General features: G+C 38.5%; 1 protein-coding gene across 33 annotated transcripts in view; it reads left to right on the top strand.

The window, feature by feature from the left end:
• The first annotated feature begins 2,530 nt into the window (after positions 1 to 2,530).
• PTPRD (protein tyrosine phosphatase receptor type D) overlaps positions 2,531 to 25,027 on the top strand; it is a 2,362,472-nt gene continuing 2,339,975 nt past the window's right edge. For 20 of the 33 annotated variants that reach the window (XM_063914017.1, XM_063914015.1, XM_063914014.1 and 17 more), the window contains exons 1-2: positions 2,531 to 2,787; positions 2,977 to 3,081. The gene's annotated coding sequence lies outside the window, so the exon portion shown is untranslated. The remainder of the gene's footprint in view (positions 2,788 to 2,976; positions 3,082 to 25,027) is intronic. The other 13 variants (XM_063914029.1, XM_063914030.1, XM_063914034.1 and 10 more) reach the window with 4 other exon arrangements.

The following is a 25,027-nucleotide window of genomic DNA, read 5'->3' as shown; positions in this document are numbered from 1 at the left end:
CATTAAAGTTTAAAAAATAAAGCTTGGGCTGCTTGATGCAACTCCACTGTTCAGCGGTGAACCAAACAAAAACTGAAGTGCCTGAACATGTGCATGGGGTATGAGGGGGGAGGAGCCCAGTGCATCCTAGAAGGCTCACAAGCTTTGCTTTTCAGTGCCTGATCCTGATCTCCAACATTCCATGGTTAACCCTGTGGAGACCATGGACCCCGTGACTGTCCCTATTACACGTGACCCAACCTAGAGGAGACACTTAGCACTACATGACCATGGAACATACAAGGTGGAGCCAGTCCCCTTCAGAATAGGAAAGGCTCACATGTGGAGTGGACTCTAGTACTGATGTCCAGACATCCTCTCTGATCATGAAGATTACAGAGCTGACTATGGTTGAGGATGAAATCTGTACCTGTGATTGTACAAATTGTCCACACTCCACAACCTTCAACTCAGCCCAGATGCTGGGCCAAATAACCAAATATGTGACTAGGAGTAGTTCACCACTACTGAGGAGGGGGAGGGTGTCCATGCAACTAGAAACCCCATTTACAGTATGTCAACCTGAGTACTAGTGATTAACTAATTTATATTAGAGCTTAACATAATAGTTAACATAATAGTAACATACTGCACTACTTAATAGTAGGTTATAAGTAAACACTCTTTTTACTGTACTTACAGATAGTATTATCTGCATTTAATTTAAAAGCTGACAATGGTAAATTACTGATTGTACAGTATTTACAAATTAATTCTAGCTGTTGTTCCATTCTAACACAAACACCTTGAGTACTTTGAGCTAGACAACTGGGCAGTACAGATGGTTCGAGTAATAACAAAGTGATTTAAAAGACTGCACAACATTAGCTACTCTTGCAATTTAATATAATTCAGTTATACCTTTCTAGCATTCATTGTTCAATCATTAACTTCCTGCAATCTCAGCTCTGCTTGTGCTCTGCTGTGCAAAATGTCCTCTGAAAGTTTGTTTGGTGCTGGGGCTGGAAATGAAGTCATGAGTTTGAAGACTCTGCTTTCAATGAATCCCTGGAGATGAATCAAGCCTTATTTACAGCAACATTGTGATGGGCACACAGACAACAAAGACAGAATTTTTCTTTGTGTAACCTGTATGTATCCGTGGTATCCATGTCCAACATCCAATGTACAAGGAAAGAGAAAAAGCCTAAAATGCATGTTTATGCTTGATTAACAGTGGTATGTGAACAGAAAAAAAGTCAGTGTGCAGAAGATTGTTTTCTCCCAGGGACAGCCACCAGAGGCAAACTCTCTGAGCATGTCCCCTGTGAGTCCCAGGAAGAGACCAAAATAGGTTTATGATTTATATACATTTCAACATCCAGTGGATTGCAATGTTAGGAAAGGGTTGCAGGAACAGCTGTGATATCTAGTTCTGCAACTATTGGTTGCTAATGGCAAGTGAGTGAATGAAGATTTGGTATCGTATGAAAAACATTTTTAAATTAACAGCAATTGTCCTTAAATACGTGTCCTTTAAACAAAAATATAAAAAATAAGACACAAGTGCATAAATAATCAAAGGATTTATTGTTGCAGACATTTAGTACATACATTATAACAAAAATAAAAAGAAATAAACCTATATAAAGATTATTATATTTGCTGTGAGCAAATTTTTAGGAAGAATATATATAAAAAATATACATGTATTTGAAATTATTGTAGCCAAAGCAATATACAGTATGGTAGTTAATGCCATATTATATATTTTTAAAGCTGAATTTAGCTACAAGCATCACCAGTCAAAGGACCATGCTACACATAAATATTACAATCAGACCATAGCTCTTTAAAAGTATAAATATACTTTAAAATGTTCTATGGTATGTTGTTAAACCTGTATTTTTGTCAGTAAGAACGAATATACATGTTTTCTATCAATTTGTAAAAAAATGCAGAAAATAGTTATAAGTACATTTTGCATGACAGATAGATGATAGACAGACATACAGACAGATACAATAGGTAGATAGATAGATAGATAGATAGATAGATAGATAGATAGATAGATAGATAGATAGATACCACGTGATATAGTTGCTGCATAATATTAACACAGCCACAGTACTTATAAAAAAACACTAAACATACAGTATTCTGCTGACAGATGCTATATAGGATACTGTATCTCCACCCTTTGACTGTGTATACACCTAATTAGATACTTTAATATAAGTACACAAAAATTTGGAAAGTTCTTTTATTCTCAGAATTAGTTGTCTCCTAGTTCTAAAACACAAACTACAATTAATAAGAAATCAACGCGGACGTCACTCCTGTAAATAAACAGAGCATCAAATACTATAATAACACTGATGCATACATATACAGAAAGCAGATTACTGGCAAGAGACTATCAGAACCATGGACAGCTGCCACGCACGCTCCCGTGCAGAGCACTAACAGATTCTGATGGGAAACCAAATCCGACACAGCAATGCTGATGAATGTGAAAGATAGGGAGACTTCCTCTCTCTCTCCTTCTCTCACACAGCCGGCAGGAGCAGCAGCAGCAGCAGCAGCATGTGTGCTTCTCTCTGACAGCAACACTGGAGCGTTCCTCCCATCCCTCCTCACAGCCTCTCTATCTCATCACTGAGGATTCTCTCACTTTTTGTGACTACCCTTTCCAAGTCATCCTTTTCCTCCATCTCCCTCCCCCCTTGCTCTTCCACTCAGTCTCCTTCCCTCCTCCTTCACTCTCTTTCTCTCCCTGGCTACCAGCATCAGCGGGGGAGAGTGCAGGTACTGTACCTAGCTTTGGAAATAAAGCACTTTATTTTCTATTGTGATTCATTCCACATTGATGGGACTAAACGGGAAATTTTAAAAAATAAAATAAAATGTCCCTGCAGCATCAAGAGAACAGTACAGGTGGGACGAAACAAATAAAGACAAGAGGATGATATCCATGTGTTCTGTTCTCTCTTTCAGTTGATACTTTGTCTTTGTGTGGAATAAACACGTTTCTCTGTCTGGGAGGATACAGAAGACAAGACTCCTCTGGGTTTCCTGGGAAAACATTAACTGGCTGCACTAGTAAGTACAAAATAGTTTTTATTGTACCTTCCTCTTATGTTGGAAGCAGGAGGCAGAACATGCATGATGAGAATAATCGCTGCAAAAGAACTTGGATAGAGTTGCTTGAAAATGCATGTGGCTGGGAGCAGGGACTGGTCTTGCTTGTTTTGTTGTTATCATGCAAGCTGGACTATCAGATTTGTTTTACACTGTGCATATTAGTACTTATACGCGTCCAGGCTTTGGGCTGAATAACAATCTCTGATGCCTTTGTTTACTGCTTGTGGTAGTATCGTTTCAATTGGCTCTTAGCACAGTATCTGTATTTTAGAGGCTTATCAAGTCATGGGAGTTTGGCACATATTGTGGTACTGTACTAATGCTATAAAGGAAGTAATACGTGGTGGTGAAGACAGGGAGCAGATGCAGTCACTGGTCAATAGTTGCTTTGGTTGTCAGTGTTATGCCTGGTGTCTTTATTATTAAACTTTGTAAAGCATTTCCCCTTTGAGAACAGCATCCTGCACATTCAGCAGCATATTGTAGAACACTAAATCCTGGGCACATTCCTAGGCTAGATTTTCAAAACTTGATCGTTCATATTACAACAGTATAAGCAGTGTCAGAGTAATTTAATCCAGTGGTTATGTATCCATATGTTTCTTACATCTGGAGTTGAGGAGATGATAAATAAGTGTCTAATGTAGTAAATACTGAATACATGGATTACAGTTCTGTCCATATTTAAGGCAACTGTCTATAGTTCTGGAACACTAGCTATACTGTAAGTGTGACTATTTCTCCCATTCACTGTATTATTAATGTGCTGTAAATATTAACCAGTTATGTGTCTGCAAGATAACTAAGCCACAGCTGTTAATGGTCTGGATTTGCTTATGTGTTTAATCTAATGATTATACTGCAAAACAAGAAAACTACCTATTTATTTAACTACCGTCATCATATATTGCTTGGTACTTTGTTTTTAAAGCTTAGTCTATTATCTTGAATGAAAGTTTATCCTAAAAGTTAATAACCCCCATTAAGTTTAATCACACTTTTAAGCTTTTCTTTTCTCTATAATCAAAACAAAGACATAATGGGATAAAATAACAAAGTAATGACATTGCAGAGCTGTTATCTCAGGTTTTGGGTTTTTTTTTGTATTTTTTGGTGGAGAAATTTTTACAGCATAAAATGCTATTCTGATTTTAAGTTGTTTAATATTTTATATTTAAAATGCAATATCATAACATGGCTTGGAGAACTGCTCATGTAGTAATAACAAAACGTGGCAGCAAAGGGAGTTTTCCATTTATTCGCTTCACTTTTTTATTATTACAACATAATTTATTAATCTGCTGGCCTTTAGGCTGACATTTGTTGGTAAGCTAGAAATAAAAAGAAAACTCTAGTAGATATTAGTTAATTAAAATATCTCATCTTTAGATGTATTTAACCATTTTTTGCTGGACCAGTTTTTACTCCTGTTATGTATTATCTTTACGTTTAAATGTTTACATTCTCTTTAGGGTATTTTTTTTTCTCAACAGTAGAACACTATTGAATACTGTATATGTAACATCCCATGTGTGGCCATGCAGGCACATAATCTCCTTTCACATAATGAAACTTTCTGTTTATGCTCTTCCCTTATTTGTAACAACAGTGTAATTTTATGGTTTGAATTATAAAAATGCACTATTTATGTATTCCAGGGGCTTAATATTGCCTGAATATGACCTAAATTGCTGTACCTTGCAGTGTGGGCCAATGAAAAACTGTTATGAATATAGAGGAATGCTAATCTGGAATACTGCCACTTTTTAGGAAATATCTTAAAATTACATTTGTCTCTTATAATCAAGGGAAGTTACTTTGTAAACCAGAGAGAATAAAGTTGCTTGTATCAGCAGTTATGTGCTTTATTATGCAATTGTTCTTGTTATTCAGATCAGATAATGGCCCGATGAAATACATAAGCAGTCTTCAGGGAATGAATGATTAATTCCTCTAACGTGTGCTTACTATAGGAGTTCTTACTAATAAGGTATACCTGTATTTGCTTACAATTGCAGTTGAGGGGCAGGAAATTATGCTGCTCTTTTCTTTTATTAGTTCCATACACAAATCTGCTATAAAAACAACATATGCTGATGACAAAAGCATAAAAAGTTGATTATTTCCCACAAATAAAATATGTTGAGTAAATATTAAATACTGCCTTGCATTTATCATATATGGTAACATACTTTTCACCAGACTTTTTTGTCTACCTTACAAAACTGAAAATGTTCTTATAGATACTTTGCTTTTATATCTGTTGTGTTTATTGTTTAGCTTCCAACTCTCCATTAGTCCAGACGTTTTGGTGGGTAAATAAGTATAAGGTAAAATGGGTTTGAAGTAGGGTTTCATTTGCAGGTGCACACGATAACCCAAAAACAATCTCCCTTTTTATTTCTATAACCTTACACCCACTCACTGAGCAAGGTAATCTGACATCATTTGCTTTACAAGTCTATGCAGGATTTAGAAGACCATTTATATCCAGGCCACAAAATACATGTAATGTTTTCTTAAATGTGGACCACATTGTTTAATATCCAATGACACAGGTTGGCTATTACTATTATAAGCTTGGTCTTCAAAATAGATGGGTTTTTTTTATACACACATGCACGTGCAAATAATGTATGTGTTGTCTTATAACACCAAAACTGTTAGAAACATAGAACTTTGCAACATATATATATATATACTACAGTATATACACTATACTACATATATATATATATATATATATATATAGTATATATATATAAATATATATATATTGTATATAGTCTTACTTTCCTTTGTTTTAAAAATATTGTATTACTACTCTTCTTGATATTTATTTGTTTTTATTACCATTTTGCTATTGTTTTATACCCTTGCTTACCGCTTACAGCTACAATTTTCTCTAATGAAATAAGCATCATTATATACAGAATTACACGTGGCTCTCTATATTACCTTGTTATCGTGCTGCTGTGGCCTGTGTTTTAAATTGGTGGCAGATTAAAACCTTAAATATAGAAAAAAACATACAGGTACTACATTGCTTTTGAAATGCATTCAGGTTTTTTTTTGCTTGTAGCTTTTATGTACGTATAGTTATAACAATTACTGTACTTAATACTCACTTTACCAGTTATATTTTGTGTGTTGATCATATTTTCATGGATTTAACCCGAGTACATGATATAATATGCTTAACCGAATTATTATGCAAGCTTGGTGTGTGTATTCGAATACTTCTATATTGATGCAATAAAACAGTTTCAGTGCATTATATGTATCATTTCTTTAACCAAAAATAGAAACTATTTCCTTTGTTATAAAATATAGTATTTTCTGTATAAACCTAAGGGTAGCGTACAGAATCAATTTCTACATTATGTTGCATAGAGCAATGATAAAAAGTTTGCTGTAAAATAATTAATAATTAAATTTAGGACTTTTTTGTGCAGCGTTTCAAAATATCACAAATGGAAGTGTGGTATATACTATATAATACATTATTTCCTACACATACATTTTAGCTTTCAGTTATCTATCCCCATCCAATTTCTTTGTTTGGCCTTTAGGTTTTAGTTGTTAACTTATAATTCTAATGAAAGTATTTGTTTCAGTTTTTATACTAAATACTTAAACACGGAGTTGACATTGCCGTTAAACTGGAAAAGGTTATCCCCATGTTGGTTGGTGATATTAAAAACCAAAAACGTCCCAATGGCACACATGGAACATATACATTTCTATTTCCAGTCGATAGTCATTGTGCAAGAGTCATTGAATAAACAGTAAAATTGTAAAAAATGAAATAAAAATTCTTAAATGCAAATATCAGAGAGAAATAACATCTACTCTGAGCGCCACTTTATCATTTTTTCAAGGTTTCCAATGATTGTTAAATACTATGGTACAGATGGATTCCTTCCAGTCAGCCATGTAACTTAACATAAACCGACTTGTTCTGGGTTATTTATATTATGTCTGCATGGTTCAGTAATTACAAACACATTTTCTAAGAGAAAACATTTGATTAATAAAAAATATGATTATTGAGTAAGTACAAGCAAACTTAACATGAAGCTATATACAAATAATCATATGTCCAAATAGTACACATGGCAGCTATGGTATTATGATAATGGTCATATCATAAATGTTTTCTAACAAAAAGACCTATCACGTACACATAAATGTACAATAGCCATATGCACTTTCCCAAAAGAAAGGTTAGATTGGTATCAATGGTTTGATACACGTTCTGGCGCTATGATTGTGCTGGTTCTCTAAGCTGCTGTTAGGGGGAGAGATAGTCAGTCTCTCATGAACTGCAAAAACAACATGTAAAACATAAAACAGCGCTAAATGAAGAAACTAGTTTCTTCATTTAGCGCTGTTTTATGTTTTATATGCACTTTCCCACCTGCAGCTACGGTACAATTGCTATTGCACTGCTCTATATCAAGATTTTTCTGCATAAGCTCATTTGGGCCTTATTTACCTTCTGTTTCATTTGTGTATTATCCCCTTAATGTGTACAACTGTGTAATAAGTCAGTGCCTGAGAGATAAAAAGTAATAATTATAATGTACACATTCAGTCAGTTTTGGAGGGCTAGTGTACAGTGATTTATATTTGTAAACTACACATGGTTCCAAATTCTTAAAATACTTTTTTAATCTATTTTAACAGACATTGAATGATATTTACAAACATCACTCAAATGAGCAAATCTGCACTACACCCTTAGTAATCAAACAGCTTTCATTTATCTAAAGCAAGGTTACTATAAAAAGTAATGTCTGATTGTGGGCCCGATTCAACATCGATAGCAGAAGTGCAGAAATCACTACTCAGCGATTTCTGCACTTCTGCACATGCGCGCACACTGCTGCGTGCATGTGTGATGACTTAGATTGCAATTGCACGCAATCGCAATCTATGTCCAGGCGGGGGTGGAGTCAAGGAATTTTATGGGCAGTGTCATGGCATTGGGGGGGTGCGGTCAAGACAGAGGAGGCATGTCTGGACCGTTTGCAGGGTGGGCTGCTGTGTATGCATAACATCACATGCAGCCGCTGCGACCCAAAACATGGTTGCCCGGCAACTGCCTTCGCAGTTAGGCGGTGAAGGCAGGGTATTACCCTTAAGACACAAGTGCATCACTGTTTAGCGATGCGCTCGCATTTCAGTGGGGTGGGAGGACCCAGCATGCAGGGCAGCCTTGCCTGTGCTGGGTGGTCCCCCGCATGCTAGAGAAAGGAGTTATGGTTTTGCAGTTTCTCGCAAAACTACAACTCATGCTGAACTAGGCCCTGTGTTCCATGTTTTGGTTTCAAAAGTCAGAAACTTATGCTCAGACCAGTAGGCATTTTATCTGGCCGCATGACACCCTACAGATATCATGGACATATACTCTGAGATCTATCACAGTATACAGATGTGTCTGTCTTCATCCTATATGTGGTAGCGGGTATTCACGGCTTGTTAGTGTGCCTGTGGGATGCGCGTGAACAGCACACATACTCATGATTCATAAGATTGCATAGTGTGCACACGGACGTGGATCTGTCACATGTGGGTGTGAATAAATGCCCAGGAAACACTTACATGCAGGAGTATAGATGAAGACATACACATCTGTATGACACCTGATATCTGTACTCCTCCACTTGGAAGGTAATATTTTCCCTATTCCTTCCCTGTGAAGGAACTGGGGAAATGTACGTTGCTTAACCGTGGCAGTGCATATACTGCCCGATGTGGCTGACTTTCAAATCAGAAAAAATTGCATAGTATGGACATGCTGGACATACAGTATACAGTACTGTTATCTGAACAACCTGCCTATATAGATCAGCCAGACAATTGTTTAGTGGATGCCCAGCTTTAAATTACATGACATCAGAAACTGTCATTTGCATTCTAACAGACATAACTGTTTTTGTTTTTTGTCTTCTTAAATAGCTGCTTACGTTTTTGTAAGCAGTTTAGAACTGTACAGTAATCAGGATTAAAGATTAAAGTCCATTACTCTTGGCCCTCATTGATCACTTATATCATATTGCAATGATAATTATTTAAAACTACTGTGTGGGAAGAAATAAGATTGATACTGGGTACGTGACTGAGGACTTCCTTTAGGTCACCATAATGCATAGTTTTGTTTGATTGCGTTCAACTACTCTGAGAGTTCACTTTAGCACTTGGTACAATATTGATGTCTTAGTTATATTCCTTACCCTGCTCTAAGCTGCAGGATGTGCTAATTAGATTGGATGGAGTTGAGAACGGTGAACAGCCAAAAGCAACATAACGAGTGCTTTATGACCGTGATCTACACATTGGCTACTTCCAGCAGGATAACACACAATGGACCTAATTTGGAAGTGCGCACAATGGCGATGTCAGATGTAGTGGAACATTTTTTTGTCTCTATGTATGTGCCAAAATTGCTGTGCACATGTGCAGCAAATGATTAATGATTATAGATGCACAGATTATTTATTTGCAAAATGATTGACAGATAGTCAGCATTTTGGGGAGGTAATGGGGTGTGGCTTGAAACATGTAGGCATGTTGGGACCATTTTCTAGGCATTTCCTAGTCAGACGCTGCAAATTCTTGTGCAGCTGAAGAGGTCTCAACATCTTTGGAGAGTCACTCAAGGGTTGCTCAGAAGTCAAATGGTCCAATTGCTGTGCACTCGATGTTTCTAATGTTTTTACATATGTATGTGAGCTGCAGATTTGAGATGCCAGCAGTGTACTGGTCACACAACACCTACCTTCTGAACCTTCTGAACTTATTACTCACCTTCTGTACCTTCCCCTTCAAACATGCCATAGTATCTCCCATCTTTAAGAAACACTCCCTTGACCTGGTTGCCCTCTGCAATTACTGCCCTATTTAATGTATCCCCTGTGGCTTTAATAACCTTTAAAATGTTATCTATAACTGCCTTTCTGCCTGCTCCCACTCCTTCATAGACCCATTCAAATCCCATCACAAGATGGCAAACTACCTCCTCTATGCTAAATCCAAGGGACATTTCTCTACACTGATCCTCTTCAAACTCATGGTGCCATTTGGAACCTTCCTCCACCTACATGATCTCTCCCCAACAGCTCCCGTGATGCATCATTCTTGTAGTTAACACTCAACATGCTATAGATCCTCTGTCTCTAGTGCACATCTAATTTTAACTTTCCCTACATCCCCTCCCATGTCAACTGTTGTCTACAAGTCAGCTTATTTGGATAAACCAGCACTTCCTTAAATGTAATTTCTCTAAAGCAGAATTACTGTAATTGTCTGTCTTCCTGCAAAGGTCACCTCTCCATTTACCTCCATTTGCCACCTAAAGGATTGCTCCCATGCTTCACACAACTTTTGTAATGCCCATCGTTCCCTAAATAAACCTGCTCTCACCTGCTGTTGAGCAACGGGGAATAGACACTGTGGGGGTCATTCCAAGTTGATCGCTCGCTGCCAGTTTTCACAGCGCAGCGATCAGGTAAATAAATGGCAAAACTGGGCATGCGTATGCACCGCAATGCGCAGGCGTGTCGTATGGGTACAAAGATCATTGCTGTGCAATGCTTCTAGCGACGAATCCATTTGCACAGCTGATCGCAAGGAGATTGACAGGAAGAGGGCAATTATGGGTGTCAACTGACCGTTTTCTGGGAGTGGTAGGGAAAACGCAGGCGTGACCAAGTGTTTGCAGGGTGGGTATTTGACATCAATTCTGGGACCTCTGGTGCTAGAATAATCGCACAGGATAAGTAACTACAGGGCTGGTCTTGTTTTGCACAAAATGTTATTGTACCGCTCTGCTGCACATGCGATCGCACACTTGCAAAGCGAAAATACACTCCCCCGTTGGCGGCGACAATGCGTTTTCACGGCTGCTAAAAGTAGCTAGCAAGCGATCAACTCGGAATGACTCCCTGTGTGCATGTGCACAGCATCTCTTCACCGGGAGAGTGAGGCAGTGGGCATGCCAACAGCTAAGTAAATCTCAAAAATGCCTTTTACTGTTGTCTTTTATCTTTATGTTCCTGCTTCACAGCCTTCCAGCTGATGCAATTGGGAACTTCTACTATATGTTTTGATGAATTACCATATGGAAAAATAATACTCTCATCCAGTGGGGTGGGGATGTGATCAGATCAATAACCCCTCCATGGAACAGTACTACTCAGCCAGTACCACTGGCCGATATGTTCTATACTGGTGCGCTGCTAAACTGCTACAAAGTTGGCAGAGTTAGTGACCAGAAACAAAGTGTAATGGGTGGAGGAATCTTCCACCACTCCTCACAGCTCTGCACTTATTACTGCCTCACAGGACAGAGGTCATGAATACAATTAATGGGCAATTTTTAGCTACCACTGTATATTTTTTCATGAAATATTTTACACCATTGTCATCTCTTATTTTATTTTATGTAATTTGGAGATGATCATCCACACATTCCACTGTGAACCTGTGGGACGTAATATATATATATATATATATATAAATATATTTATTGTACAGTATTTGGTTTGTTCTACAGTATATTGTGTTTTTGTGCTATATTACATCGCCTAAGTCAGCACCCCATTTTTTATTTTACCAAACTTTATCCCCTTTCAGAGATCAGACTACAAATTAATATTTGGTGGGACTTTCATTTAGTAGTTTCCTTATGTTTAGATTGGAAATCCATTATCCCCACTCATACTGTATGTACTCTTCCACTAAATTAGGCATGCCGTATATTATGAGACTATTGGGTCTCCTAGATGTGTATCAAGTTGAACAATCTATAGAACTTGTTTATTCCTTTTATTCTGCCATACATAATAATTTATGTCATTTAGATCTTCTTGTTTCAGAGTCTATATTTTCTGGGGTTGTGCTCCCACATTGAATATTGCTTTGTCAGATCTTGCAAGGACATTGTGTGTTGGATGATTTCAAAACAGTGTAATTTTCCAGTCAAATTCATCCTTCAAGTTTAATTTGGATTCTCCCTGTAAACTCCAGTGTCTCATTGAGGAGAAGAAAATATTTGATCTTGGTTTACAGTTCACAAAGAGGGATCACACACAGTGATCTTCTATTAGAAACATAGAAACATAGAATTTGATGGTAGATAAGAACCACGTGGCCCATCTAGTCTGCTCCTTTTTTTACCATATTTTTATCTCAAACCTTATTTGATATTTATTTCTTTGTAAGTATATTCTTATGTCTATCCCATGCATGTTTAAATTGCTCTGTCTTAGCCTCTACCACCTCTGATGGGATGCTATTCCACTTGTCTACTACACTTTCTGTGAAGTAATTTTTCCTCAAATTTCCCCTGAATCTACTACCCTCCAGTCTCAGTGTATGTCCTCGTGTCCTATTGCTTCTCTTCATTTGAAGAATTTTTTCCCTCCTGGACTTTGTTAAAACCCTTGATATACTGTATTTGAAAGTTTCTTTCATGTCCCTCCTTTACCTTCACTGCTCCAAACTATACATATTGAGATCTTTTAGTCTTTCTGGTTATGTTTTGTGATATAGGTCTTGCACCATTTAGTTTCCCTTCTTTGTACAGTCTCTAATGTATTAATATCTTTTTGAAGATAAGGCTTCCAGAATTGAAAACCATATTCTAGCTGAGGCTATACCAATGAACTATGCATTGGCATGATTACTTCTTTATTTCTGCTGCTGATTCCTCTCCCAATGCAGCCAAGCATCTGACTAGCCTTCCTCATTGCTTTGTTACATTGCCTACCTGTTTTTAAGTCACCTGAAATAGTGACTCATAGATCCCTTTCCTCCTCAGCAGTTTCCAGTATAGTGCCATACATACTATATGTAGCATTTGGATTTTTGAGATCCAAGTGCATGACCATTCCTCTAGTCTACCTAGATCCTCAACCATTTGTTTTACCCCTCCTGGTGTGTCTACTCTGTTGCATACCTTTGTGTAAACTGCAAAAAGGTATGTTTTCCCTTTAATGCCATTTGCAATGTCACCAATAAAGATGCTAAAAAGCACTGGTCCAAGTACAGATCCCTGGGGTAATCCACTGGTAACATTTCCTTCCTGTGAACTCACTCCATTTACTACAACTCTCTGTTTTCTATTCTGCAACCAAGATCTTATCATTCAACAATCTTAGTATTCAGTCCCAAGCTTTTGATTTTATTTAGAAGTCTGCGATGTGGAACAGTGTCAAAAGCCTTACTAAAGTCTAGATAAGCTATATCTATGGCTCCACCTTTATCCATCATTTTAGTCACACAGTCACAAAAGTCAATAAGGTTTGTTTGACATGATCTCCCCTCCAGTGAATCCATGCTGTTTGCGATCCTGTAAATTGCTGGATTTAAGATAATCTGCAGCTCTTTCTTTTAAGAGTGTTTCCATCAGTTTCCCTACTACTGATGTAAGGCTCACTGGTCTGTAGTTATTTGCCTCTTCCTTGCTTCCACTTTTGTTCATTGGTACTATGTTCGCTCTTTTCAAGTCTTCTGGAATTACTCCTGTAGCTTATGACTGGTTGAATAATCCCAACAACATGAGTACAAAGTGCAAATAAAAGTTTAAATAGCTTACCCTCCAAGCCTCCACTTTCTGTGCCATCTGTACACTGCTGAAACTGCTGACTACAAGATATCTGCAAGTGGTACACCGAGTGCATTTGTAGAACCCAGGTTTTCTGCTAAGGAAGTGGTGATCAATAGCTGGTGACGGTATGTTTTGATATGTATTCAAGAATGGCCACAATTGTGTATTGGTAGTACTAAGGAAATAGCTGGAAGTGTAATTTGTCACAATTGTGAAAACATTTTTTGCTTGTTTTTGTTTGGTGTTAACCAAAAGGTTTGACTGTAGGCATTCCAAGACCTTCCTCCCGGCTATTTCCAAATCATTTAATGGATATCCTCTTTGGAGAATTTTTTGTAACATTATATCAATTTCCATTGTAGCACAGTCATCGTCTTTTGTTATCCTCTGTATCCTTAAAAACCAGTGCAAATGGAAGCACTTTCTTAAGTGGAGTCAGATGGTGACTCTGGGAATGCAATATATTGTTTGCATGCATTGGCTTATGCTAAATTTTAGTATCGAAAACCTTGCCACCCAGGTAATGGATACATCCAAAAGAGAGGTTTCTCTGTTGATGTGCAGATAGGTGAATTTAATGAAACAATGCATCTGATTAATCCTGACCATAGCAGCCTCAAACTGTTAGGTGTTGCCTGTCCAAAGTACTAGGATGTTGTAAATGCAGCAACAAAAGAAAACTGTATGTTGTTGGAATTACAGATTCTCCATGAAGACCTCTTTCTCGACTTGAAACATATAAATATTTCCAAAGAGGGGGCTACATGGGAAACCATCACACACACCCTCATCTGTACAAAGAACTGGTCATTAAACAGGAAGTAATTATGGACTAAGGTCTTCTACTGTAAACTGATAAATAAATTGATCTCAGGTCCCCGGGCAAGTCTCTAAGGATGTTCCAAAACTGTCAAGTCCTTGGTGCTGGTGAATGCTGATGAAACTATATCAATAGTTCACAATAATAGCTGTTCATGTAGGTTTTGTAGTCCATATACTTTCTCAAGCAGCATGTTTGAATCACGCAAGAATGAGGGTTCCAAGGCAATCAACAGCCGCAAGCAGTGGGCAAAAATTTTAAAACACTGCTGTATAGAGATGAATGGGCAGACATTATTGGGCGACCCGGGGAAGAAGACGAGACACACCAATGATTTGTTAAGTTTGGGCAAGGTTTAGATGATAGGAACAAGAGGTTTGTCAATCATATATATATATATATATATATATATATATATAAATACTAGAGATGAGCGGGTTCGGATTTACTTGGTTCTTATTGCCAGAACTAACACCAGTTCAGTTTTATACAGTTTTTTTCTTATTGGCTGTCCCAAACATGTGACATCCATGAGCCAGTAGGATGCCATTTCGATATCCGAGTAAATCTAAGTAAAACCAGACCCACTCATCTATAATATATATATATATATATATATATATTTATTTACTAAGTACAAGTCATGAATGTTATCATGAAAAAGGTGCTGAAATTCTCTGTGCTGCCTCCTCTTGAAAACAGTATGCACAGCTTGCCTATGACCATTGAGGGTTTGGGGTGAATGTTTTATCTATATACTCACAACGTTTAAGTGGATGTGTTTTAAAGAAACCATGATATGCACTTTATATTCTCTTGTGAGTCTGGTATGTTATTTCTTCATTGATTTAGAGATGATCAGTTATTTTTCCTCTTCATACTCTATCACCCTACTAGACTCCAGAAAATCACTGTGGGTTTCTTAAACAATATTTGAGAAATACTAAACCATGAACTGTTGTTTAATTTTTCCTTTGCATATCTGAGCATACTTTTTTCAAGAGGATTTCAGCACATTTTCATCATATCTCCCAGCGACCATGTTAACTGATGAAGCTATTAAATGCACACAGGTCCTATCCCAGTTTATTTGTTGGGGTGGCGGACACGGAATGACCAGGAGAAGAACATATCTTCCTTAAAAAAACAAGGTGGATTATGAATGTCTAACATTATATATTTTCCTTGTGCTGTTCTATTCTGTTATGCCAGTCACTGGTGCTTTTGCACTTCACACTTTACAAACTATTCTTCAGATCTGGATATCTAAGGTCCCTTGTACACTTACATTGGAAAAATCCTTGTTCCTTGATATTCCATATCACACACAACATATGACTACACTTGATATAGAACCTGGAGTTAGATGGTTTTCCAAAAAGTTGGCATTAATCACCTGCCCAATTCTATTTTCGAACACACAGAATGTTTTATACAGTGACAAACTACTTAATGGCACTACTTTCAGCTTATCCCCTTACTACTGATTTCAATTTTCTTGACCTGCTATAAAATTAATTAGTTTTCTTTTCCTTTATTATTGTATGCTCTTTGGAGGTATCACCCAACATCTGCTGCCGCCTTTCCCTCAAACCCATTACCTCTTCGAATTTGTAGCTTTTCCTTCATGGCAATTCCTCAATTTTTGTTGGCATTGACTGTGGTTTTATTAAATTCTATTTTAGTTTTTTTTTCTATCTTTCTTACTTGAACATTATCTTTGTTTTACAATTTTCAGATACTTCTTAGCAATATTTTGTGATGTGCAGTACGTTATTATATTGTCTTGAAATTATATACTGTCTTCATTGGTATATGTGTATGATTTTGAAACTGCAAAAATATGTACACTTCTCATTCTTTACATGTTCAAGTTAGAACTATTTACTGTTGTCTACTGTTTGCCTTGTGTACAGTACAATAAAAAAAAAACACCTGTATTGAAGTAGATTTTAAACCCCAAGTCATTTTTACCACCTTCAGATTATACAATTCAAAACATATCTTAAAACAACTACTAAGGAACAAAAGCAAAAACCTCTCATACTATTTATGGTATACAGTATATGAGAAACCTACTGTACTTTAAGGGGAATATTTTTCATTTGTAGGCAGTGTGCAGGGATTCATTTTTCACTACAGTACCTTCCTGCTAATGAAGCTGCAGAGTTCTTACTTCCATCACTGGATACCTTAAATTATTTACTTGCTCCTGAAAATGGGGGTTATTTTGTGACTGACGTCACTATGTGTTTGGCTATAGATAACTAGTTAGTCCAACTCACAGTATGAGAGCTCTCATGAATACCTATATAAATATGTATAAGAGTAAATACATAAGACAAGCTTATCTCTATACACAGGAAACTATCCTCATATGGTTACTGAAATTAAGAGAAAAAGCGTGTCCTAATTATTATTTTTTTAATTCAAAATGTATGTTATATTACAATAAAAATGCTGCCCAATATTGTACCAAATGTACAGACAATTTGTGTATAATCCTCATGCATTTAATCTGTGTGCCCAAATGCAACTGCTATTTAATAAATCCTTTTAGCAGGAGCTACAAATTATTTTTTCTTAACTACTCAATGACATATTTACTGATTGCTGTATTTTACTACTTAAATCAATGTTCAGTTCTGAAATAATTATTAAATGTCATTAGCTCACATGATAAAGCTCCTGGGTCAATTTCGCCATGCCAATGAAAGATACATCTTTGGAAGATGTCATTCCTGCATATACTTAGCTGTGAAGTTATTCACATAAGAGCTGTCAGTCTTTGGCAAGTCTGGGATCTATCTGTTGAATAACAGTAAATAGAATAGAATAAAATATACATCATCTGCACAAATATTACTGTAATATCATGTATTATCAGAATTACCTGTCTATTTTTTTTTATATTTGCAATGTTTTAAAATAACAAAGTAATACTGTAGATGTTGCAATAATGAAAGGATTTACACTTATTGAGCTTATTTAATGCAATGTACTCAATATTTTTAAACATGATATTTAAAAATAAAGATGTAATTTTTCTTAGTATTAAATCTATAAGTCTGTGTGACAAAAATGTAGGTAACTACCAGTGTTATCTAGCTATTTATTGCAAACTCAAGATTATCGCACTTTACTAATTTGGTACTCCTTTGGGAGCCTCAGCAAAAACTCTGCACCTCTGTAGGGGTTTTTATCCTCATCAACAGTAAACTAAAGTTGGTGGCAAAGGGTCCCAGTGAAATGCAGATTCCATTTGCTGGGTAGAGGAAAAGCTATCTCAAAATAGTGTTACTCAGCAATGAAAAGCAAAGCTTTTAATTGCCTTTTAAATAGCTTTAAGCCAATATCCCTATAAAGATCTATTGAGAAAGTGGAAAGCAGTTGTGAATAAGAAAGCACCAACCAAAACTCAGACTTCTCCAGGTTAACCTTTTGCAAAAATTCAGATAGGCAGATGAGAAATGCAATTTTGTCTGATGAAAACACAGGTGAAACATATTTTCTCACTTTCATACTGTATGTAGACCCATAAATCTCAAATTGGGTGACATGATTTGCATTGAATCCTGGGCCGTCTTTTCATATGGGCTCAATGGGCAGTTGCCCAAGGGCCTCAGGCGTACAAGGGGCCTTGGCTGATAGCCGAGGGCCCCGTTTTCCAGTGGTACTAGGTCTTTGAAAATCCGCCATGGGGAACTGGAGATATCCGACTTCAAAGCAGTGGTCCCCATCTGAGCCTATTAGTTACGCTCATGTTCTGTCTGACTTAGAGTTTTTTGAGGGTATATTCAAAAAGCTGGGGCTTTCTTTCCCCCTTTATGGTAGACACTGACAGTTTGTCTTTACTATGCCCAGAACAATAGATATCAGTCTTTGAGCAGCTGGTCCCTGCTCCAGTTCCACACGCCTGGTATGCGTTCTATATTTTCATTGGTGGATTGCTCTTTCTCCTGAACTCTGATCCCCAAGTCCCTAGTACCTCCTGAAAGGTGTGAACCTCTAGTAAAAAAGGGTAAGAAATCTTTTTCCAGGAACTGGATATATCTGCAGTCAAGCAAGCTGCCCTCCTACCAGAAATTGATGAACGTTAAGCCCACTCTACTATCCATCCCTCCCCTATGTATTAAACACCCCTTAGCACCCTGGAAGTCATATACCAGGGGCCCCTCAATAAGCTTAATCCTGCCTTCTACAGCTTAGTGTTCTCCCTTCCATCTCCAACCATCTGTGCAGTAAATGAGTAATTAGCAGAAATTACTTCTCCAGGTCCTACATGTTGAGCATAAGATAGAACACCCCCTACTGCCTGTGGGAAATTAAAGCTGCAGCTGATAGCACCCCTCACCCCTACCACTGGAGGATGGGTAGGTGCCCCATTGCATTGCTTTGCTCAGGGGCCTACACTGCTATTAAGACTGCCCTTATTAAATCAGGTGATTCTAATGCTCCCAGTGCTGTAATATTCAGTGGTTTCAAACAATGGGGGGAAGGGCCATGACGATGTGTAGCCCACACCCACTAAAGATGTAGAAAACTGCAGCTTCAAACAGCTTAGGCTGAGACCATGATGACAAGAATTCATTCCAACTCCATTCACATAGGATTGCCCCCTATGGGCTCTCCCGAAGAAAGGTAATAGAAAGTCAGCAAGTATACTTTATACAGTAACTACATTGAATTAGATTTACAATACCTAACTTCCCATATCTGTATGTAAATAATAACAGGATAATTCTTTTCATATCTCTAAAGTTTAATTTAAGCAGCAAAATCATCTGATTTAAAAAGAACATCTATTTATGTTTATGCCATAATACAGATGTGTCCTCATACATCTAGCCTTAATACACCATGCAGCATGAGATGCCTGGCGTGAGTGAGCCACCAGGTTCCGTGCAACTCTGCTAATGTTGGGAATCTTTTTTTTGCAGAAACTTTGTCTTAGTCACAGTGCAATGCAGCTAAGATGCACAAAGAGACTGTGCTGATTAAATTGCTATGTGACACTTGTATATCTGTATATGACTCAGTCTGTGTACTGTGCAGAACTGAACTTGTACCAGGGACGTGCAGTCAGGGGAGGCAGGGGAGGCAGTGCCTCCCCTGTCATTACTGATTAAAATAATACAAAGATGATATTTATGACACATATTCTGTGTCATAAGTATCTTCCTAATATTAATATAATCGTTGTTAGTCATTAAATTGGTTTGGGAGGCACTGATTGCAGTGCCTCCCGTAGACAATGGGAACGGGACAGAGCCGGGGGGCGGGGCCAGGCACTGGGCTGTAAAAGCCCATTGAAAAAAGGGAAGAAAGCGGCACTAGTATTGGTGCCTCTTTGACAGGGACGGGCTTTCAGCTCACATCAAAGCCTGCCCCTGTCAGCGAACAGATATGATTGGACAGCGGATCCAGTGCTGGATCCGCTGGTCCAATCACCAATAAGCGGCAGTGGGACAAGGCACTCAGATCAGTCCCTTCTACTTATTCCCCTGATCTGCTGCTGATGGGGGGGGGAGGGACGACATCCACAGGACAGGGCTACACAGAAGCGGGGGATTCGAAAACCGGACCGGACCAGATTCCGGAACCCCGGAAGAGACCTGCTCCCCGCAGCGACCCCCTGCACTGTGGAGCTTTGTATGCACGTTCCTGTCCGGGGGGGCGTGTCACTAACAGGCTGTCAGCGGGGACCGGGGAGACGGAGAGCGAGAATGTTTAGAGACTGCCAGGCTGCTGCTCCTTGGAGACTGTCAGCGCTGCACACACAGCGGACGGGCGGACGTGTCCATGCGCTGCTGTGGGGAGACATGACAGCCTCCTATCCCGCTGCTGCTGTGCCCAGACAGAGGTAGGGAGGGAGGGGGGAGCAGCACAGGGAGATGCTGGTGCTGTGCTGCATACAGATCATATGTATAGCCACTTGCTGCATACGGGGGGGGGGGGGTAAACTATACAGTGTTATATATAGCAACAGTACAAAAGAAAAAAAAACATTTGTGTGCAAAGGAGGGATCAATTAATATTTAATATTTGACATTACATTTAACAATAAAATCAGACCTTGGTAATACCATATAAAATATATGTATGTATATATATATATATATATATATATATATAATGAACCTTATAGTGACCACACTTTTAAAAAATGGTGACAGCCAATTGTGATATTTTTTAAAAGTGTGGGCACTATGAGGTTCATTATATATATATATATATATATATATAGACAAACAGTCCCTTCCCACCTGTGGCTCAGGTGTTGTGTAGAGAAGGAAAAGGCGGCACTCCAAGGACTTGTATAACAAACTTGTATTCAAAACATAGTGAAAAAAACAAAGCAAAACAAAAGTACAGGTGTCTTACAACGTTTCAAGGCATGGCAGCCTTTTCATCAGGTAAGTGACCCTGGTGCTGTGAAAGAAAAGAAAACCACCAGGGTCACTTACCTGATGAAAAGGCTGCCATGCCTTGAAACGTTGTAAGACACCTGTACTTTTGTTTTGCTTTGTTTTTTTCACTATGTTTTGAATACAAGTTTGTTATACAAGTCCTTGGAGTGCCGCCTTTTCCTTCTCTACACAACACCTGAGCCACAGGTGGGAAGGGACTGTTTGTCTGCATTATCTTTTGGAGGGCACCCAGGCGTTATTCTACTTATCAGAGTGCCGGATATTTATTTTTTGTATTCTTTTTTGTATTCTTTTTTGTATATATATATATATATATATATACATATATGTTATATGGTATTACCAAGGTCTGATTTTATTGTTAAATTTAATCTCAAATAAATAATATTAAATAAACTCTTGCTCTCCGTCACCCCGGTCCCCATTGACAGCCTGTTAGAGACATGCCCCCCCCCCAGACGGGAACGTGCATACAAAGCTCCTCAGCGGCAGGGGTCGCTGCAGGGAGCAGGTCTCGTCTGGGGTTCCGGAATCCGGTCCGGTTTTCACTGAATCCCTAGAAGCGGCAGCTGCAGCACAAAGCGCCCCCCTCGATACACAGAAGCAGCCGGTAGCAGCATACAGTGCTCCCGACACCCCCACCTCCCCCCCCTACCCCCCCCCCGGAGTATCCAGCCTACAGCCATTCAACGGGAGGCGAGGAGGATAAAGGTACTCATCTTGGACAGGTAAGCGCTGGAGCAGTGCTGTTGCTCACGCGACACAGGGGGGGTTTCTGAGAACATAGAAACCCCCCCATGGCCGCCACAGTATATACACAGTGGCTGCAGTACCAGCCCACCCTCCAGGTACTCTAACGTATCTGATGTTCCTAAAAGGTGAGCTGAGGTTTGTGTTCTTGTGCTGCTGGGGATGTACTGGAGAAGCCAGTGCCTCCCCAGCCATTGACCTCACCGCACGCCACTGACTTGTACTGGAAAAAAAGTTGCGGCTTCTACATTGTAGTACTTTGTATACAGATTCAGAGACTCAGTTGCACACAGATAAGTGTCATATACTATATATCAAATTAATCAGCACAGTTTCCGTGTGCATCAAAATCACATTGTGTTGTGACTAACATGCATTCTCGGAAAAAAAAGAAGCAAAATAGGCACCCAACTCTAGAAGATTCTCACGCAACCTGGAGTGCTAAAAGAAGCTGTTTTGCATGACTGCAGCAAAGGTGTATGAGAATATATCTGTGTATACAGACAGAAAATAAGAAAGCTATTACACAACAATGGGAGTGTCCAGGAGCAGCAATTATCATTTCACCATACCTCCCAACTGTCTCAATTTTTGGGGTACAGTCCCATTTTTTGGTGTCCCGCAGTGTGTGTTGGGGGAAGTCAGGAGGCTCCTGTCACTCGTACATGCACACAGCATCTATTCAATGGACAAAGAGGGACTAGGGGCATGCCAGCAGCTCACAGAGCACTGGGCATAACCCCTCAGTATGGAAAATAGGGGCGTGGCTCGTGACCGTGGCACTGCCGTGAGGCCATGCTCATTTCATATAGGCAATGCCCCCTTTTCGGTTGCATGCGTGGGAATCCCGAATCAATATTTTAAAATGTTGGGAGGTATGTTTCACAAGGTATTATTAAAAAAAAAAAAAAATCTGTGGAATTGCACAGGGGAAAAAACTGGTATGAACTAGTTATAGAGAATGTTGAGTTAAGCACACACATTGGGAGCATATGGCATGTATTCCAGTCACAGATAAACCACCGCTACTACCAGCAATAAGAGCAACAGCCTTTGCACTAACATTTCTGTGCCTTCTTGAACCTATTGTATTAACACCATATCTCAATGAGTCTGCGTTCTTATTATTACGTTTCATATCGCTGTCTCTATAACCAGCAACATTACTAAAAACAAATGTAAGATAGAAAAAATATATAAATCTCTCTCTTCCTCTCTCTCTCTCTCTCTTTATTCCTATTGTTCTGTCCAATCTGTTAGAAACGCTTTCCATGTCTACGAGAAATTTTCCCTTTTATTGAATCATGTACTTTTGTAAAATTGACATCTATAACTTTGAAATGTCAAAATGTAAATTTTCATACTGGCGGGGTGAATTATATTGTTAATCTGCTGGAACATTCACTATCAAGGAAGAAAGAAGAATTACAGCAAATGTTGTATCATATGTTTTTGTTTCTTACTTTATATCAGAAAGACATGAAACAAAACCATGCTATATGAGTGAGATTTGATAGCAGCTATAAATGTATAGAATAAAACAAATATATACTTCCTGACTTCACTGACACAAATATTTTATAAATAATATGACATAAACATGAGAATCCTTGAACACATACAATAAGACTGAATTATAGCTATCCATCTATAATTATATAATGAAACATCACATTTAACAATCTACTGTTTATAAGGTGTTTGTTGTGCAAGATAATTTAATATGTATTAATGTATATGTTTTAGGGTTTATGTTTTACTTTATATGCTTTAAATGATTATGGTGTATGTAAATATTCATGATACACACAGTATATAGCTCTATATAAACCAAATTTAAAAACTCCTACTGTATGTATTTGAGACTGCTTATGAATCAGTAAAGCATCCCCAATTTTTGCACATAGAAATAGTAGCTTGTTTTGTTCTGGATAATAATTCTAGCAGCTTCACAAAGCATTTGATCTGCCACATACTTCAGACAGTTTGGGCAGAAATAAGTTCTGTTCTGAGACTTAATCCTGAGGCTGTCAGTGGTAAACTGCCAACTAATTGACACATCACAGAGAGTATGAAGCTTGTCAAAGCAAGGATCTTTGAAAAGATGCTGGAGGTGGGGGACATTTCTGCAATGCTGTTGTATTACATTCAAATTAGTGTCAAAGACATACTACCCATATTCAGCACAGTCAGCTGTCTTGTATTAGTTCCACACAGCATGCCTCTTATGTAACCCTATCATTAGGGTGCAAGGAACAGATATTTTCATGCAGATTTAATTTAAGACACAGGTGATTTTCACTTAGTCTGAGTGGAATATTGAAAGGGCAAAATTTATCATATTAAGTGTGGTTAGATTCCCAGTGAATATTTTCACTTTCATGTTGTATTCTGCATTTTTATTGTTAGTGATCATTACCCAAATCTGGGATGGTTAATATTAGAGATGAGCGCCTGAAATTTTTCGGGTTTTGTGTTTTGGTTTTGGGTTCGGTTCCACGGCCGTGTTTTGGGTTCGAACGCGTCTTGGCAAAACCTCACCGAATTATTTTTGTCGGATTCGGGTGTGTTTTGGATTCGGGTGTTTTTTTCCAAAAACACTAAAAAACAGCTTAAATCATAGAATTTGGGGGTCATTTTGATCCCAAAGTATTATTAACCTCAAAAACCATAATTTACACTCATTTTCAGTCTATTCTGAATACCTCACACCTCACAATATTATTTTTAGTCCTAAAATTTGCACCGAGGTCGCTGTGTGAGTAAGATAAGCGACCCTAGTGGCCGACACAAACACCGGGCCCATCTAGGAGTGGCACTGCAGTGTCACGCAGGATGTCCCTTCCAAAAAACCCTCCCCAAACAGCACATGACGCAAAGAAAAAAAGAGGCGCAATGAGGTAGCTGTGTGAGTAAGATTAGCGACCCTAGTGGCCGACACAAACACCGGGCCCATCTAGGAGTGGCACTGCAGTGTCACGCAGGATGGCCCTTCCAAAAAACCCTCCCCAAACAGCACATGACGCAAAGAAAAAAAGAGGCGCAATGAGGTAGCTGACTGTGTGAGTAAGATTAGCGACCCTAGTGGCCGACACAAACACCGGGCACATCTAGGAGTGGCACTGCAGTGTCACGCAGGATGTCCCTTCCAAAAAACCATCCCCAAACAGCACATGACGCAAAGAAAAAAAGAGGCGCAATGGGGTAGCTGTGTGAGTAAGATTAGCGACCCTAGTGGCCGACACAAACACCGGGCCCATCTAGGAGTGGCACTGCAATGTCACGCAG

Source organism: Pseudophryne corroboree, chromosome 1, assembly GCF_028390025.1.
Source record: "Pseudophryne corroboree isolate aPseCor3 chromosome 1, aPseCor3.hap2, whole genome shotgun sequence".
Taxonomy (NCBI): Eukaryota; Metazoa; Chordata; class Amphibia; order Anura; family Myobatrachidae; genus Pseudophryne; species Pseudophryne corroboree.
The sequence above is the reverse complement of the archived record's forward strand: the minus strand, read 5'-3'. Positions and strand labels throughout refer to the sequence as shown.